General features: G+C 40.7%; 1 protein-coding gene across 4 annotated transcripts in view; it reads right to left on the bottom strand.

The window, feature by feature from the left end:
- ELMO1 (engulfment and cell motility 1) overlaps positions 1 to 17512 on the bottom strand; it is a 462642-nt gene that overhangs the window by 239922 nt on the left and 205208 nt on the right. The gene's annotated exons all lie outside the window — the stretch shown is intronic.

Genomic DNA, 17512 nt, shown 5'->3' with positions numbered 1-17512 from the left:
CTCCTTCCTCCAACCCCCTTTATCTCCTGCTACTTTCCCCCAGATTCTCTGCTCCTGCTACACTGGTCTCCTTACACTTCTTTTTCAATGCTGTATACTCCTGCCTCAGGGCCTTTGCACCGCTGTTCCCTCTTTCAAGAAAGCTCTTGACCAGATACTATGTTGGTCCACTCCCTCACTTCCTTCATATTTTTGATCAATGTCATCATCTCATTGAGGCAATGTCATGCATCCTCCCTTTTCTGTCTGATCTGTCTCTGTTGCATTTTTTACCATGTGACATACTTCTCCAGTTGCTTATTGTTTGTTTTTCTCCAAGTAAAATATATGCTACTTAAGAGAAGGGATAGTATTCTGTTTTATTTTACTGCCATAGCCCCAGTGCTAAGACTCTAAGTGTATTTACTGAGCAAATGTTCATCCTGATGCCCTTTATAAAAACAAAAATTTGTAAACAATGTAAATATCTGCCAATAAGAGACCCACACTTTCAGAAAATAGGATACTATTTATATCTATATCTACAAGATGCCCATACATATGAAATGGAATACTATTCAACCGTTAAAAGTTTGCATAAACTGCAAATGAATACATTTACTAAAAGGAAAGAGGTCTGTTAACACCTTAAGAGAAGAGTATCAGATTACAAAGTAATATGCATAACATTAGCTCATTTTTATAAGGAAAATTTGTTAAAGTATATGCATTAAGGTAAACTCCTAATCCAAAACAAAAATTTTTTAAGTGATCAAAACAGTCAACTCCACGAGGCCTTAACTTTGAGGTTTCCTCTGATGACATTAATGACACAGAAGAACAGCAGGATTAGTTCTAACCTGGCCACATTGGGATGGTGTGTGCACTTTGGTAGGATTCTACGGGCTCCAGTGCTAAGCAATTCCTCAAACCACTAAACAGCTAACAAAAGCCATAGAACCATTAGAGCTGTGCTTCTCGGAGTGGGGATAGATATGACTTGCAGAAATGTTAGGTAGCATTTGGATTTAGGCTTGTGTCTTCTTCCAAGTTTCAAGATTATTTAAACACTCCTGTTTCCAAATAAAGATGGGTGAGGCAGCTGCTCCAGCCCCATGACAGCCCCACCGCATCATGGCGTGAGGCAAAAGCCATCAAACCCAGCCGAGAGGATGACAAGGTGGGAAGAGACACGGTGAAATCAGCTAGGCAGGGAAGAATGAAGTGAGAGGAATGCTTTCTTGCCATTTCCTTTATCTTTTCTGGCAAAATTAAGGCTTAGTTCTTCTCAAAGGACACTGCTGGCAATAAAGTTAATACTTCAAAGAAGGAAAACATTCAGAGAGGGAAAAGCATATTTAAACAAAAGTTTCTGTTCAAAAGGAGAGAGCAGTCGTATCTGCAAGTCTTCCGGTCCATGCTGGTTGGTTGCCTTATCACTAGCAGCCCCTCCTCACAGGGTCTTTGGGCATCTCTTTAATTCTCTGGCACAGAATCCACTAACCAATCTAGGTTATATACATGGCACTCGAGAACTGATGATGGCAAAGTTCTAATTAACTAATGCAGTGGTTAGGGTCACCTTATTGGGTTGATAAAAAGGACTCTGCTTATTAACACAGCAGTTTTGGACCTGGCAGCCACCTGGGCAATAGCAGTGTTTTCACCAGAGGAAAGTGAGGACATAGGAGACGAGATTTATCTAGAGCTGGTCAGTAGTGGATCTAGAACTAGATTCCAGGTCTTTTAGTGCCCAATCTAGAGCTCTTACTACCCCATAAAGATAACGGTTTAACCATGACCCAAAATTAGCATGGGGGAGAGAGGGGGGGTTCAAAAGAGATTCCCAAACCTAGGAGAGGCCAGTCTGGCTGCCTCGGAATGCACTGGAGAGTTTATAAAACATGCTGATTTCAGGATTCCATTGCAGGAATTTACATTTCACAGAAGTTCCCCCAAGTGAATCTGATGCATGGCCAGGTTCAGGAATCACTGGCCTGGATTATGCAAGACAGAAGAGCAAAGAAACCAGCAGATTTCTATTAAAAAATGCAAGTCACTCTCCTTACTCACTCTGTGAAAAAACAACATGGAAATATGCAATTATAAAGCTCAAAATAGCTTCTTTAGGAGAAAAAAAAAATGATTCACATTTCTAAAGACGCTCAGGCCACAGCTGCAATCTGTTCTTGCGGCCAAAACCCTTGGAAAGCCCAATTAAGGGAAGCCACATTGGGCTTGATTGCTGGGACCCAAAGCTCTGTCCTGCTCTCAGGAGACAGGGAACGGCCACACTCCAGACAGACATGAAGGCAGCTGGCACTGACCTTCAAGGAGCTAGCAGCTTGGCTCCCTAACCTACAGCTGCCATTCCATGGAGTCTGGCTCCCTTAGGGTCCTAGTGGCTGGACGCACCTGCTTGGGCAGGAGGCGTCTTGGGAGGAGCCGTTTACTGGCCTCTCACTAGAGTCCAAGCTCTGGACTGGTTAAAGTCTGCCCCGTTTCCCATAGCAAGGGGGTGGGTAGAAAAGAAGAAGCAAGCTGAGACCTGTCTGGAGGCAGATGGGGAATATAATAAATTAGGAAGTCACACAGCTGTGTGTTCTGAAACATAAGATTGAAAATAGATAATTTTTTCCTCTTTGGGGAACATACGGTAGTGTTGATATTTTCTGATTCAAATTTGGACCCAGGAGGCCCTCTCATCAAATTACCCCAGAAGGAGGAGGGGGAGGAGGGATGAAGAGGACCCCTTTTGCAAAACTCGTTCTCACTTACTTTAGAAGAAAAAGGGATGCTGGTTTGAGAGGTTTTGGGGTAAAACACATAGTGTTTGTTCATAAAAAAATTTAGTGACGTCTGCAAAATATTTTTGGAACTGACCCTGAAGCAAATAGAAAGCTACTCTTTTCATGCAGTAAATACTTATTAAATGCAGATTTGTGTAAAGCACCAGAACAGAGGCTAGGATGGAACATGAATTCACTCTGAGTCTAGTCCTCAAAGTGTTTACAGCCTGTAAGGAAGAGAGGATATTCTTTTAAAAATGAAAGCAGTGGTTCATAGTTTTGCACGGTAGTTATAAGTAAACAGCACAGCAGTATCCCATAATAGTTAACTGCATCTAATGTTCTGCGACCTCAGTCTACTTAACCTCTCCCGGAGTCCCAGGTCCTTCATTTGTAAATGGAGATACTTAAGGGTTAACAGAGCATTGACCTTATAGAATTGCCTGCCAAATAGAAAGCATCTAATACAGGGTAGTGGTCTTGTTTTTTTAAATAAATTCTTTCCACTCATCTTTAAGTCAACAGTGTTTTTTTTTTTCTTTTTTTTTTTTTTTGCGGTACGCGGGCCTCTCACTGTTGTGGCCTCTCCTGTTGTGGAGCACAGGCTCCGGTAGCGCAGACTCAGTGGCCATGGCTCATGGGCCCAGCCGCTCCGCGGCATGTGGGATCTTCCCAGACCGGGGCACGAACCCGTGTCCCCTGCATCGGCAGGGGGACTCTCAACCACTGCACCACCAGGGAAGCCCAACAGTGGTTTTTGATTGAAGTTCAAGTGCCCAGGGTTGGGAGATTCCACTGGCATCTATCTCCTAATCTACTGCAGCAACCAGGAAAATCTCTCCATTCAAAGGCCTCAGGTTAAGGATGAGATGTTTTAAAAGGCATCCTAGAGCTTTCTGTCCTTTGCTGCTCTCCCAACCAATGCGGACTCCCTGGGGGTCAATCCAACACTGTAGGAATTATGTTAAAGACTGAAGATGTGTGTATGCTCCTGGGTTTTTGTTTGTTTGCTTTTGTTTTGCTCATGTACATTTTGGTTTTAAAAACCTTATTATTTAGCATTTCATCACCATTTCAGTGCAGTATGGCATCCTGATTCTGTTGTTTTAATTCTTTTCTTTTTCTGATCTATTTTGCTCCGCTTACCATCTATTTGAATCTTCCAGAATTCTGCTTATACTTTCCCTCTAATTTCATGCCTCTAATTTCACCCCTCCCAAATTAATATTCTACTTTTACAACATCCTAGGTCCTTTTAGCTCAAAACCTGCTGCGACACAATCCTACAATAAGTGCTAGGAAGTGTGATTAATGCTCAGGAGAAAAATAGCCTGTGGGTCCAAGCCTGGGGTTTGGAAGAGACAGACATCTGCAGAACTAGGGGAAGATGGTTTTCACCCTTCACATTTCTGGAATGAGACTAGTAACTTTAGTACTAGACTGACTTCTCAGATGAGGAGTGAAGACAGCCTGCTTCATCTACTGGGATCACTTGACTTTTATGGGCTTTTTTTCTTTAAATGATGTTTCTGCTTATATAAGAACCTGGATGTCCTGAAATCCATGGTTTTTCATATGTATAAGCACTGGATTTTAGGTAAAGCCACATCCCCAGTGTCGTAGAAGAACAGAGGGGAGGGGATGAAACTTTCGTCATATATACCCCGACCTGCACCGAGGAGGTGACGAGTAGCAGTGAGCCTCTCTCAGACCTCCAGCGGCGAGGTGAGCAAATGTTCTCAGCTAGGCTCCCACCACTGCTTCCACGATGATGGCTTGTCCAGTGACACCCTAACCTTCCTCCCACAGCCATCCTAGGAACCCTCTTGCTAGGCAGGGCTCCTAGCACATTTTGCTCTCTCCAAGAGTCAACACGCCAGAGCTGGATCCAACTTAAAATCATTTTTTATTTAGTTATTTTGATTTTTTTCTTCAAATTATATTAAAATCTTTTTCTGCCATAAAACATATTTTTTTCATATTGTTCACATACCCCCTATTGTGAATGTGTGTATGTGTAGAGAGAGAGAATGGTAAAGCAATTACGGCACAATGTTAACACAACAGTAGGTGAACCAGAGTGAAAGATATATGAATGAATTCTTTGGACTTTTTCACAAAAAAAAGTCTTTAAAAAAGAAATATATTTTTATTTCCAGTCATTTTTCATTGCTCTTCTTTATCAGTTCTCCTTCCCAATTTTCACGTCCTTATTCTTCCAAATGAACTCTACCAACATTCTGTGAAGTTTCCATCCTAGATCCCACTGGTATTTTGGAATGAGATATGAGCCTGCACATTGATTGGGGAACTTAGATCTTGATCAAAATATTAATGTTTTCCTCCCAGGAATAAAACAGTTGCTTGTTTATTTATTTGAAACTTGTGCTGCATGTCTTAGTAAAGTCTTACAGTTTTCTTCACATTAGTTCAGGATGTTTTCCATTAGGATTACTCCAAAACCAGGTTACACTTTTATTGCCACTGCTAGAAGAACTCTTTTTATCCGTTTTATAATTAACTAATTACTGCTGACATATGGAAATGCTACTAACTTTTGTTTACCCACTATATAGCTACTCTCCTAAATTACATTCATCCTAACAGCTTTTCCTTTGTTTCTTCAGGGATTTCTAGAAAGTTTTATTGTCTCTAATTTAAAATACTTTGTTTCTATCAATGTGCTGTACCTCCATTCTATCAATGTGCTGTACCTCCATTCTATCAATGTGCTGTCTAGTGAATATCAGCGTCCTTTGCATCCTCCTCTAGTTCCACTTTTTAATGGCAAAGCTGTTTTGTTTTTACCATTTTAAGTATCGTGTTGGCTTGTTGCTTTATAGCAGTTTAAGAAATGATGTTAAGAATATATCCTATTCCATCTTTAACAAATGGTAATAAATGTTATCAAATACTATTTTGGATTAATTGAAATTAGCATTTCAGTTTTCATATAGACTTTATTCAGGTGAGATGGGCAGTGATCTGTTTCCTGTTACTGAACTTCTTTTGCTTCCTTGGCACAAACAAACCTTTGACCCAAATTCAAGGTCCATTGCTAGTTAATACAAAGGTCTCTTTATAACATACTTTGCAAACCTTCATAATCCATTTTTTCAGTTTTATTTTTTTAATTGCCTTTGTTTTCACCATTTATTTATTTTTAAATTATCTTTATGCTTTGCTATAAACCACCTCAACTTGTCGGGGAAACAGGGCCACAAATTAAAGGAAAAAACCTCTTTATGCAGTAGAAAGTACAACAGAAGAGACACAGATAAAGTGCTACAGGGGTTTAGAGGAGGATGTGATGCCCTCCTACTGTCGGGGTCAGGGGAGGAATCAGACCTGTCACCCAAATGGGATGTTTAAGATGAAACTGGAGGAAAAGTATTTCTACAGAAGGCAGAAGAAGACAACAGGCAACTGTGTTCTTTCAACATGTTTGCATCTCTCTTCATCATGACACTGGGCACATGTACCAGTCTCCCCGCTCAATCTATAACTTAAGAAATAACAGGAATGGATACCATTTGTCTCCAGCTATATATCTTTCCAGAAACAACGTAAAAAGGAGCAAGTCCTACAAAAGGCTATGGTAAATATAAATGAATTTCATCCATTAATAACTGAGATATGCTTGATACATCCTTTCAAACTGCCAAGCTTGTGTGATTTCTCTCAGCAGTCATTTCCGAGGGAGACAAACGTCACACTGATTCAGAAGGTTCTACAAGGACTGCTTCGGAATCACCAACAAACCACCACAGAACCTGAGATTCTTACAACGGCCCCTAAATGCACAGAAAGCGTTGGCTCTACTATATTGGTTGGGATACATGTCAGGGTCCGTGAATCTGTGCATATTTGAGATAACACTGCTTCCTTCAAGTACAGAGCGTTTGACAGTTAACAAAACAACAACAAAACAATTCTCAGTTGAGGAGGAGGATAATGATAATTTTCCCATGTTACAAAGGGGAGACGAAGGAGCCAGATGGCTAGCCATCTTGACAAAAGACAAAACAGTTATGCCTATTACCCAGGGCTTCTGATTCTGAATCCAAGAATCAGTCCCTCTGTTTTATGGTACTACTATTATAAATCCTGATAACAGTTTTATAACTATTCTAAACAACCACTCTGGAATGACTTTTAAACTCTCTCCTATGACATTTTAAACTGGGGCCGAAAGTGCACGTAACTTTCTAAATCCGGGCTCAGGCCTTGAATATTTTTTGCTTGCTTGCTGCTCTTACATTAAACTTAAGGTTGAAGTAGAATATAAACATTTATGAAATAGAAGTGAAGAAAATGACAGCAAAGACCAATAAAACTAAAAGCTGGCTCTCTGAGAAGATAAACAAAATTCATAAACCCTTAGCCAGACTCATCAAGAAAAAAAGGGAGAGGACGCAAATCAATAAAATTACAAATGAAAAAGGAGAAATCACAACTGACACTGCAGAAATACAAAGGATTATAAGAGACTACTACAAACAACTATATGCCAATAAAGTGGACAACCACGAAGAAATGGACAAATTCTTGGAAAGGTACAATTTTCCAAGACTGAGCGAGGAAGAATTAGAAAACATAAACAGACCTATCACAAGTAATGAAATTGAAACTGTAATTAAAAATCTTCCAACCAAGTCCAGGACCAGATGGCTTCACAGGTGAATTCTATCAAACATTTAGAGAAGAGCTAACACCAATCCTTCTTGAACTCTTCCAAAAAATTGCAGAGGGAGGAACACTCCCAAATTCATTCCATGAAGCCACCATCACCCTGATACCAAAACCAGACAAAGATATCACACACACACACACAAATTATAGACCAATATCACTGATGAACATAGATGCAAATATCCTGAACACAATACTAGCAAACAGAATCCAACAACATACTAAAAGGATCATACACCATGATCAAGTGGAATTTATCCCAGTGATGCAAGAATTCTTCAGTAAACTCAAATCAATCAATATGATACACCATATTAACAAATGAAGGAATAAAAACCAGATGATCATCTCAATAGATGCAGAAAAAGCTTTGGACAAAATTCAACACCCATTTAGGATAAAAACTCTCCAGAAAATGGGCATAGAAGGAAATGACTGCAACAGAATAAAGGCCATATATGACAAATCCATAGCAAACAACATACTCAACGGTGAAAAACTGAAAGTATTTCCACTAAGATCAGGAACAAGACAAGGATGTCCACTCTCGCCACTCTTATCCAACATAGTTGTGGAAGTCCTAGCCATGGCAATCAGAGAATAAGAAGAAATAAAAGGAATACAAATTGGAAAAGAAGAAGTAAAACTGTCACTGTTTGCAGATGACATGATACTATACATAGAGAATCCTAAAGATGCTACCAGAAAACTACTAGAGCTAATCAGTGAATTTGGTAAGGTTGCAAGATACAAAATTAATGCAGAAAAATCTCTTGTATTCCTATACACTAACAATGAAAAATCAGAAAGAGAAATTAAGGAAACAATCCCATTTACCATCGCAAGAAAAATAATAAAATACCTAGGAATAAACCTACCTAAGGAGGCAAAATACTTGTACTCAGAAAACTATAAAATACTGATGAAAGAAATCAAAGATGACACAAACAGATGGACAGATATACCATGTTCTTGGATTGGAAGAATCAATATAGTGAAAATGACTATACTATCCAAAGCAATCTACAGATTCAATGCAATCCCTATCAAACTACCAATGGCATTCCTCACTTAATTAGAACAAAAAATTTTACTATTTGTATGGAAACACAAAAGACCCCAAATAGCCAAAGCAATCTTGAGAAAGAAAAATGGAGCTGGAGGAATCAGGCTCCCTGACTTCAAACTATACTACAAAGCTACAGTAATCAAGACAGTACTGTACTGGCACAAAAACAGAAATATAGATCAATGGTACAGGATAGAAAGGTCAGAGATAAACCCAAGCACATATGGTCACCTAATTTATGACAAAGGAGGCAAGGATATACAATGGAGAAAAGACAGTCTCTTCAATAAGTAGTGCTGGGAAAACTGGACAGCTACATGTAAAAGAATGAAATTAGAACACTCCCTAACACCATACACAAAAATAAACTCAAAATGGATTAAAGACCTAAATGTAAGGCCAGACACTATAAAACTCTTAGAGGAAAACATAGGCAGAACACTCTGTGACATAAATCACAGCAAGATCCTTTTTGACCCACCTCCTAGAGAAATGGTAATAAAAAAAAATAAAGAAATGGGACCTAATGAAACTTAAAGCTTTTGCACAGCAAAGGAAACCATAAATAAGACGAAATGACAACCTCAGAATGGGTGAAAATATTTGCAAACAAATCAACGGACAAAGGATTAACCTCCAAAATATACAAACAGCTCATGGAGCTCAATATCAAAAAAACAAACAATTCAGTTAAAAAATGGGTGGAAGACCTAAATAGACATTTCACCAGAGAAGACATACAGATGGCCAAGAGGCACATGAAAAGATGCTCAATATCACTAATTATTAGAGAAATGCAAATGAAAACTACAATGAGGTATCATCTCACACCGGTCAGAATGGCCATTATCAAAAAATCTGGGGGGCTGCCCTGGTGGTGCAGTGGTTGAGGGTCCGCCTGCCGATGCAGGAGACATGGGTTCGTGCCCCGGTCCAGGAGGATCCCACATGTCGCAGAGCGGCTGGGCCTGTGAGCCATGGGAGCGGCTGGGCCCGTGAGCCATGGCCGCTGAGCCTGCGCGTCCGGAGCCTGTGCTCTGCAATGGGGGAGGCCACAACAGTGAGAGGCCCGTGTACTGCAAAAAAAAAAAAGAATCTACAAACAATAAATGCTGGAAAGCATGCGGTGAAAAAGGAACCCTCCTGCACTGTTGGTGGGAATGTAAATTGATGCAACCATTACGGAGAACAGTATGGAGGTTCCTTAAAAACTAAAAATAGAACTACCATATGACCCAGCAATCCCACTACTGGACATATACTGTGAGAAAGCCATAATTCAAAAAGAGACATGTACCACAGTGTTCACTGCAGCACTATTTACAATAGCCAGGACATGGATACCTAAATGTGTGTGTGTGTGTAGGTGTGTGGGTGTGTGGGTATGTGGCCTAAATGTCCTAGCCTAAATGTCCATTGACAGATGAATGGACAAAGCAGATGTGGCACATATATACAATGGAATATTACTCAGAAAGAAACAAAATTGAGTTATCTGTAGTGAGGTGGATGGACCTAGAGTCTGTCATACAGAGTGAAGTAAGTCGGAAAAGAAAAACAAATACTGTACGGTAGCACATATATATGGAATAAAAAAAAAAAAAAAAAAAAGGTACTGATGAACCTAGTGGCAGGGCAGGAATAAAGATGTAGACATAGAGAATGGACTTGAGGACACAGGGGATTGCGGGGGAGGAGGGGGAAGCTGGGGCGAAGTGAGAGTAGCATGGACATATATACACTACCGAATGTAAAATAGTTAGCTAGTGGGAAGCAGCAGCATAGCCCAGGGATATTTGCTTTGCTATGACCTAGAGAGGCGGGATAGGGAGGGTGGGAGGGAGACGCAAGAGGGAGGGGATATGGGGATATATGTACGCATATGGCTGATTCACTTTGTTGTACAACAGAAGCTAACACAGTATTGTGAAGCAATTATACTCCAATAAAGATCTATTAAAAAAAAAAAGTCAAGATCTGAGAGGCTTCAACTTTCCATGGAGCATAGGTACAAGCTAGTACTATGAGGAAAAAATGTCCTTAAGAGGTTTAATTGTTAAAAGCTAATTTTCTTGAGTTTTCTTTAGCCAGGAAGTTCTAAGAATGAAAGTGATGGATGGTACTTCTCAAAGTATGAAAACATCAATGTCCCAGAGTGAAGTGTCTATTCTAATTGCTGTGCACTCCAAAGAGTCCTTCAGATTGCTCATCTGTGTTATTTTTACTTGCTAAAGCAGAGGTGTCTGGGTGATGAATTATACAAGGTGCTTTCACTCAGCACCACTGGTGTGTTATAATAAATATTTCCACTGAAAGACAAAGTAAGGAAATGCCAAACATTTTCATAGTGTGTGATATAGATTTCATTCTTGTTTTTTTAAAGACAAGTAGTTATTAAATTTTAATCTAATTATGTATGGTCATACAGGTGAAGTTGGCAAAATTGTTTCAGAGAAATATGAAGGCTTCAATCACAAATGTATGTCCATTCTGCCCTTCAGACACACCTGAGAATAACCCACACACAAAAGCATAATTGAGGACGTGGAAATATCCATTTGCTAAAAGGAAAGTAAGGTAGTGGAGCCCAGTAGCGTAGTGATGAAAAATGAAATACGTTATAATCAAACTTCAAATTCCATTTTTCTGCAACCTTTGTTACTGCTGCTTAAAAAAATACAGTGCATTTCCCCAACTCCCAATAAAAGCAAAATGACAGAGGGCTGTAATCTGACTTCAATTTCTTATGGTTTTTTGCAGCAGTAAGGAAACTGCAGAAAATACTCTTCTGGGTAAAGGGACAGAATTAAGGGTTTCAAGTAGTTTTTCCTTATCTTAACAGAACCCCAATTTTCTTCAGCTACCTACCATCCTATGGCCACTCAAGGAAGGCTGGTTTCTATCTTGGGAGAAGCTAATGACTGGTCTGACCCTCAGAAGGTTCCAGTCCCCTCTCAATGACTGAGTTAGGCACAGGCACAGGCCATAGTGTTAGTGATAACGAGAGAAAGTTTGCTGAAGGGCTTTTGCGTCTACGGCCATACCACCCTAATGCGCCCTAGTTCGTGTGAAGGGCTTTCGGAAACATTTTCACACACCTAAAAGAGACTCACTGGAAGAGAAAGCCTCTTGTTCACCTGGACCTTGTGATGGTAGCCGCCATTTTGTTACCAGCAATGAGGACAAATTTGGTACACTAAGAATGGCAGAACCAAAAGACGGAAAGAACTTGGGTCCTTGGTGACACCACTGATCAGATAACCCCAGGACCTACTCAACTGTGAAAGTGTGACACTCAATAAATGTTCTTCTTACATTGGCCGTTTTGAGTTGGGATTTTGATTACTTGAAGCTGAAAGCCTCCTAACGGACTCCCAGCTGATTATTACTAGGTCAGGGCTAGAGTAAGGTAAGCTTGTCCCTGGTCCTGGTACTGCACATTATCATACTTGCAAGTTCTTGTCACACCCAGAAAATGTAATCCAGTTTCAGAATTTTATGCCCAGGACTGGAACATTCCTTTTTGTCATGAAAATTCTTCTATTGGTTCCCACTGCCTGGTGAAATCCAAACTCCTCTGCACCGCAAATCCTTCTATCTTGACTCTTGCCTCTTCTTCCAGCATCTCCTCCATTCTCCTGTTCCCTCGAGCCTTGTGCTTTAGCCACACTAAAGTACCATCCCTCAGTACCTGCAGGGGATTGGTTCCAGGACTGGCTGAATCCGAAGACACAGCACACGGAGATACGAAGGGTGGACTGTAGAATTCTCTGAACCTCTGGGTTACTTTCACCTACAGTTCTCCCTGCCCAGAATTTTCAACAGCTGCTACCCACCACACACACACACAAGGGCCTGCCTAGTTATTCTTCTCTTCATCTTTGTGACTCCTCCACACACTCAAATATCTCTTCTTGGAACATGTCACATCGCTTCCTCAGCCCGCCTGGCTCCCCATGAACAAAAAAACCTGAACACTGCCTCCTAGTGACATTAACATAATTTAAATGTAACTTACAAATAGTAAGATGTTTTATAATTATTTGTTGATGTGAAAGACTCTCCAGTCAGCATGTGAACTGCCTGAGGATGGAGTGTGTGTTCTAAGTCCTTGTCATCAGGGATTAGATCCTGACTCATAGAGGAGGAGTCCTAGTTCTTGAATGAATGAGTGAGAGACAAAAAGAAATATCCTAGTTCTGACTATAACTGGAATGTAACTGAATGAGGTGTTACATACTCAAAAGATAAGTAATTAACTTATTTATATCAGAAATCAAGTTTTTATTACCTCCCTCAATGATTTATTATTGCTTTGGAGACAGGACTACAATAACAAAAACAACAGTAACATTTTTAGCTCCCGTTAGGAGCAGGGTTTCTTCATGAGGACTTCATAGCTGTAACGAGTCTACCGATTTATCTGTGTTGCGCCTCCCTTCTTCGGTAAGGAAACCACTTCCTGCTTCCCCCGACCCTCACCCACCCCACACTCACAAGCATACCTCTTCTTTTGTTTTTTGGGGTTTTTTTTGCGGTACGCGGGCCTCTCACCGTTGTGGCCTCTCCCGTTGCGGAGCACAGGCTCCGGACGCGCAGGCTCAGCGGCCATGGCTCACGGGCCCAGCCGCTCCGCGGCATGTGGGATCTTCCCGGACCGGGGCACGAACCCGTGTCCCCTGCATCGGCAGGCGGACTCTCAACCACTGCCCCACCAGGGAAGCCCCATACCTCTTCTCTTGAAAACTTGCTCCTCTACTTAATTTTGTTCTTCTAAGTGGGGCTGACAGTTCTACAACCCAGGCCATGGGGATATGTGACTACATCCAGGTCAACAGTATTCTTCTTTGTGATTTTTAAAATTGAAGCTAAGAACACAAGTGCCTTGCTCTCAAACGAGCCTCATGAAGAAAGCAGGTTAAAAGAAAAAATTTAGTCATAATGTAGAGAGTGAAGAAATCAGGGACGCTGTTCCAGGTCCTGGTTCCAGCTGTCACTTAAACCACGGCACTCTCTCTCCCTCGCTTAACCTGCAGTTTCTTTCTAGAAAGTAAGATCCTACCACTTGCCAAAAAACTATCCCTCTTCCAATTAAAGCAACATCCATTATCTCATTTAACCCTCTCAGCAAATATGTGCAGCAGATATTATCTTTATTTTATGGATAAGGAACCAGAAGCTCAGAACAGAGAAGAAGCCTGCCCAAGGCATCTGATTAACAGCTGAGCTGTGATTCAAATGGGTCATTCAGATGCCAAAATGCAAACACTGGACTTTCGTCACCCTCTTTCTGCACCCTTCTTTGGGCAACCTGAACACCAATTTGAGCTCAATGACCCTAGACAATATGCAGTAAGTACAAGTCTTCTCTTCATTAATAAACATAGATGCTATTGATCTTGATTAACTCCTGGGGGTGTTACAGACTTCAATTAAATAATCTTGATGAAGTGCTCTGAGTATATAAGTAGGCGTTGTTTTTTAGACCACACTATTAAACATCTGCATCTTACAATGCCAATAATTGCATGCAGAAAAACAGCACTTTTTAAAAAGTAATCTAAAAAGAAAAAATCTGTGCATAAATATTTGGTATTAGTAATTTAACTGAACATTATATGTTTGCTTTAGACACCAAAATATAACTGGTATTTCAGAAGTGGGTTTCCTCAAAAGACCTTAAGTTAAATCAAAAGACAAAACATTTCTAGAAAATTGAATCTTTCCACTTTTGTAGAAAAATCAGTTAGAATTTTACTTGGGTACTTCTCTGGTCTCAGTACTTTCTTACAGATGTAATGTGACCATGATGTTCCAGGTCAATTATTAATATGAACCTGAGAAAAACCATGAATTTAGGAATTGAGAAAAGCAAACACACACAAACCAAAGGAAGATGGATCTGTGTGTGAACCTAATTTTCCTCAGAAGTAAAGTAGATATCTCCTCCAACATAAGAGTTCGCTCAGATTTACTTTTCCTATTAGTAACTTATTTAATATGGCAATGAACAAAAGACAATCCATTAAAAAGCAATTTTCCTCTTACTACAGGGTGTTTTATCATTTGATATCTAGCACTGAATCAGAATGTAGCAATCCTGGGCTTCCCTGGTGGGCCAGTGGTTGAGAGTCCGCCTGCCGATGCAGGGAACACGGGTTCATGTCTTGGTCCGGGAAGATCCCACATGCCGCGGAGCGGCTGGGCCCGTGAGCCATGGCCGCTGAGCCTGCGCGTCCGGAGCCTGTGCTCCGCAACGGGAGAGGCCACAGCAGTGAGAGGCCCGCGTACCGAAAAAAAAAAAAAAGAATGTAGCAATCATTTAATATTTTATGAGCAGAAAGCAACTAATTTGGGCATTTCTGAATCTCTAGATTTCAGAAATGTGGGAGTCTTTGGTAGGCCTTGCAAAATGTCAAGAATGGCCTTTTCAGTCAGTAGAGGGTGAACACAGGTCAACCTGAAATCTCAAACTATCAAAATATTGGAAAAAATATGCTTTAGAGCAGATAATGGGTAGATAGATAGATAGATAATATATAAATATATACATAATATTTATACACACATTTATAACCAATAGGAAAAAATATCAGTCCCACCTCATTCTTACACTTTCCCAAATGCAAGACTGACTCTTGGGGACAGAGACTGTATCTGGTTCACCTTTGCACCTGCAGTGTCCAGTATAGTCCCTAGTACATTGTAAGTAATCTGTAAATTTTTATTAAACAAATGAATAAATGCATTTGTCATCTTAGATGAAGGAAGCCTGCCATGAGTATGTCAGGTCCCAGCTGTCCAAGCCCAACCTCACTGCAGAGACCAGACCTGACCAGGTGCTAAGCAAACTGTGGCAGAATGTTGAAATCCTTCTCTGCAACAGAAGGTTCTCACCTTCTGGAATAATATATAGTGCAAGAACAGCATCTGGGGCACGTCCAGAGATCCCAAAGGTATTTGCTTTCATCCCCACTCTGTTAACTCAGCCCATGCAAATGGGATTCCATCCTGGCTCCTGGCTTGACTACCAGGTCCTCAAAAGTCTGGGAAGGCTGCTCTACACCAGCTAGAGGTCAGCCCCTACTCTGTACCAGTTCTCTCCCCCAAAGCACAGAGTGACGTCCACCTGAGCAGCACTGTCTGCTCAGACTCCTGCCACCAAGGTCCCCATCTGCCCACCAGATGGGGCCCCACTGACAAGGAGGTGAGTCCAGATCAGGTCCCCGTTTGCCTTGCCCACACACAGCCTGAAATTTGGCTATCTTGTCCAAGTTAGTTTCCCTAGGTTGAATACTATCTGTTCCCAGGATACCCCTCTCACACCTACCACTGCAATTTCAGCCACCAACGTTACTTGTGATACAGACAAAATGAATGCAACTACTCAAATCATCACCTCAAATCCTACCAATCTATTTCTGGGGAAATGTAGGAATATAAGTGCACAGTGAGATTTATGAGTACATTACCCAAGGACACAAAAGTCATAAGTGGCAGAGATGGAACCAAGCTGCCCCTTGTCCCCAGTATTCTCCTTCTAGTTCACCATATCTTTGTTCTGTGCTAACTTTTAACACGTCCGTTAGGCAAAGGAGAAAAGCAGAAAGCTGGGTATGGCAGTCAAAGCACACAAGAGTATACCTTTTACTGCCATCAGGATGAGAGCTAATAGCCAAAGCAGGCCACTGGGGAAGATGAACATGAAAGCAGGGTAAGAAAAGGACATTGCAGGGCAATAACCTGGACACTAGAAGTACCAGCCAAGCAGAGCATGACTCTCCCTCATATCCAGTTTCTCAAAATCTTGGATGGTCTTGCAGTGCTTCGAAGCAAGTGACTTTCTACAGTTTCCCCCATCAAATTGAAATGAGTGCAAAATAGGCATGGTTATCAGACTGAGGAATTCAGGAGAATTTGTTTGATTCAGAACTTTAATCCTTCAGCGGAATACACAGTAAGCTACATAGCGGACATAAATCTCCACAAGTTAGTCGAATGAGGAGTAGGAAGAATAACTCACTTCAAGCACCCAGATAAACTGAAATGTTAACATTGGTGATAAGTGAACACGAGAACAGAAATCTCTCAGGTCAGGCTGCTACTCTTAATGCAAAAATGCCCTAATTTGGGCTCACTAGTAACAAACTTCCATGGCAGTTCAACGTCCACTTCAACTTCTTTCCCCCACCCCGCTACATGGGAGGATGATAACATCTTGGTCAAACACCTCAAACTCTTAGCTTCGTCCTTATTAAGTTTTAAATTTTTAAATTTACCTCAGCAGTGTGTGTAGTCAGTTCTACACTGTAAATAAAACATAACCCCCTTTTCAATTTAATCTTTAGATTCTTTCCCATTAATCATTTCAGACCATTATTTTAAGCTCCCAAGCAGGCGACTAAATATTTACGCTTTCACAATAATAGCAAACACTTGACATTTCTCTGGTATAAACAGCCTTCTCTGGTGCCCATGTTATTAAGCCTACAAGGAAAGATTTATCTGTGCGTCAGCTCTATAGCTGGTGGAGGGAATGGAATTTACCCACTATAGGAAGACTCAGTGCTGACAATGATTGCAGGCCAGGTTAAATCATATTTGCCTTAACAAGTTAAAGCCAAATTATGCCAGTGAGCAAAAGGCAAGAAAATTATCATGCTCTCTACTTCTAGGTCTCCTCTCCTAAACTTTGTAATATAAGGAAGAAAAAGAGCAATAAGCATATTTCTAACCACATTTTTCATGATCATCTACCCATTTCCTTCAATAATTCCTTCTTTCATAGAGAAAGCATTCTAAACAAGTAAAATACTGGAAGGAAGAGGATTTCATTAAGGTATGCAATTGTTCTTTACATAAAAAAGATGTTTCAAAAAAAAGAAAAAAGATTCAGCTTTATCAGAGCCAAGATGGCAGAGTAGAAGGACGTGCTCTCACTCTCTCTTGCGAGAGCACCAGAATCACAACTAGCTGCTGCACA

Source organism: Lipotes vexillifer, unplaced genomic scaffold (genome assembly GCF_000442215.2).
Source record: "Lipotes vexillifer unplaced genomic scaffold, Lipotes_vexillifer_v1.1 scaffold822, whole genome shotgun sequence".
Classification (NCBI taxonomy): domain Eukaryota; kingdom Metazoa; phylum Chordata; class Mammalia; order Artiodactyla; family Lipotidae; genus Lipotes; species Lipotes vexillifer.
Note: the sequence above shows the minus strand (reverse complement) of the source record. Positions and strands in the feature narration are given on the sequence as shown.